At 57.1% G+C, this 2500-nt stretch overlaps 1 non-coding gene across 1 annotated transcript in view; it reads right to left on the bottom strand.

Moving 5' to 3' along the window:
* Positions 1–97, bottom strand: part of LOC126132625 (small subunit ribosomal RNA) — a 1909-nt gene extending 1812 nt beyond the window's left edge. The window contains exon 1 of the ribosomal RNA XR_007527506.1: positions 1–97. This exon is cut by the window's left edge and continues 1812 nt beyond it. This is a non-coding gene — a ribosomal RNA (small subunit ribosomal RNA).
* Positions 98–2500: the final 2403 nt, after the last annotated feature.

The raw sequence follows: 2500 nt of genomic DNA, 5'->3' as shown, positions 1-2500 counted from the left end.
AGCCATTCGCGGTTTCACCTTAATGCGGCTTGTACTGAGACATGCATGGCTTAATCTTTGAGACAAGCATATGACTACTGGCAGGATCAACCAGGGAGCTGCGTCAACTAGAGCTGAGCAGCCGGCCGCCCGGGAGTGTGTCCCAGGGGCCCGCGCGAACACGCAAGCGTCCGCTCAATTATTCTGCAAACAGGAGGAGGCTGAGCTCCCCTGCACAATACACCTCGAAACCCTCTCAGGTCCCGGCGGCGCGCAGCGCCGTCCTAAGTACTTGGTCGGGTTCGAGAGAGGCGCAATCGCCCGGAGTTAGGCGAGTAGACGCTTTAGGTGCGACCACCCGTGCTCCCAACTGAGCTTGCCGCTGCCGACAGAGGCCCGGGAGCGTGCTGTCGTGGCATTGCCGGCGGGAGACAACACGCGCCACCTACGGTGACCGGCAGCTCCAACGCCAGCGCCACAGAAGGGCAAAGGCCCCACGTGGGTGCCGAAGCGAACTCTCCCAGCACAGCGCACGTGCCAACACGTCTGCACAACTGCGATACAAACCACCAGCGAGAACCGCTGGGGCGACCGAGCAGCAGACGGCGTCGCGGCGCCGAGTGCCGGGCGGCGGCGCATCCTCAACGCACACAGTCCTCAGTCGGACCAGCACACTGCAGATGTCCACCGCGCTTCGCACCGGGCCCGCGAGGACCCACTTTGGCCGCCCGGCGCCGCGCGCAGGGTGCCCCGGCGCGCAGCTGCGCCGCCTGCCGCGTCCGTCGGCCGGCGCGCCTGCCACTGGGCGCCCCCACCAGCCGGCTGTAGCGCGTGCGCCCACGCACCGCGCGGCCAGCACGCCGGGCGGCCCCCCCTCACCGGCCGGGGACGGTCCCACCCAGCCACCGCCGCGTATCGCTTCACACACAGATTTGCCCTTACTGATTTACCTCCAGCAACAACAACCGCACCACAATGGGTTTACCAGTTGTTCATTTGCGTTGCGTCACGTCACCAGCAAACGTAGACGTCCATCCCAGTTTGCAAATGCAACGATTATTGCATACCTGTCTGTTAGGTGTCACGACACACTACGTCTGCCCACATACACGCAACAAAATGTGCACGACTAGAGAACACGTGGGAGGTGGCCCCCTACGTATGCGATGTCCATTACGAGACCGACTGTCAACCAGCATCTGTACCATGTCGCAGATGTGGAACGCGGTGCACCATGCTATCACACTGTGTGAGAAGAGACGACTACGTTTGAATACACGCGCCACTACATCAACAGACGGCTCATGCTGATCGCCATCCAGGGCGTCCGTTACTCCCACACGTCTCTATGGCGTACCACACTGCAATGTAGCTGTTATGGGGAGACGGCACGTGGCTGAGTGCACAACATTTGGACCGTATGGTTCGCTGTTGTTGGGCGCAGTCGTACGGTCACACATGTGCCACAGCGTATCATTCAGTACATACGGACCTATGTGCAGTACAATGTGAGGATTAAGCTTACGATATCAGCGGACAGTGGACACAGGCCGTACCACGACGTAGACTGAGCGCTTCGACATGCGAATGCCAGTGAACAGCTGCGAAGGGCATTGAACACGCAAGCACCTGAACGACCAGCGTGCGAAGGCAGGGTGGAGGGGGGGGGGCGATGTACATCCTGCAGTTGTCCACATTACAGTGTACAGCGGGAGCATGTAAAAAGTAAGCAACACTTGCGAAGTGTTCAACATGAAACGACACACAAGAGGGTGGGCGGTGCGAGTAGCGAACTATATTCAGAGGGTTGTGGTTAGACAACACTAGATTAATGTAACGTGTCATATGCCAATTACAGAGCAGGTTAAGGCACAACGTGGGTTAGGTTAAGGCACAACGTGGGTTAGGTTAAGGCACAACGTGGGTTAGGTTAAGGCACAACGTGGGTTAGGTTAAGGCACAACGTGGGTTAGGTTAAGGCACAACGTGGGTTAGGTTAAGGCACAACGTGGGTTAGGTTAAGGCACAACGTGGGTTAGGTTAAGGCACAACGTGGGTTAGGTTAAGGCACAACGTGGGTTAGGTTAAGGCACAACGTGGGTTAGGTTAAGGCACAACGTGGGTTAGGTTAAGGCACAACGTGGGTTAGGTTAAGGCACAACGTGGGTTAGGTTAAGGCACAACGTGGGTTACGTTAAGGCACAACGTGGGTTACGTTAAGGCACAACGTGGGTTACGTTAAGGCACAACGTGGGTTACGTTAAGGCACAACGTGGGTTACGTTAAGGCACAACGTGGGTTACGTTAAGGCACAACGTGGGTTACGTTAAGGCACAACGTGGGTTACGTTAAGGCACAACGTGGGTTACGTTAAGGCACAACGTGGGTTAGGTTAAGGCACAACGTGGGTTAGGTTAAGGCACAACGTGGGTTAGGTTAAGGCACAACGTGGGTTAGGTTAAGGCACAACGTGGGTTACGTTAAGGCACAACGTGGGTTACGTTAAGGCACAACGTGGGTT

This window comes from Schistocerca cancellata, unplaced genomic scaffold (assembly GCF_023864275.1).
Source record: "Schistocerca cancellata isolate TAMUIC-IGC-003103 unplaced genomic scaffold, iqSchCanc2.1 HiC_scaffold_587, whole genome shotgun sequence".
Classification (NCBI taxonomy): Eukaryota; Metazoa; Arthropoda; class Insecta; order Orthoptera; family Acrididae; genus Schistocerca; species Schistocerca cancellata.
This window is presented reverse-complemented; position numbering and strand designations above follow the sequence as displayed.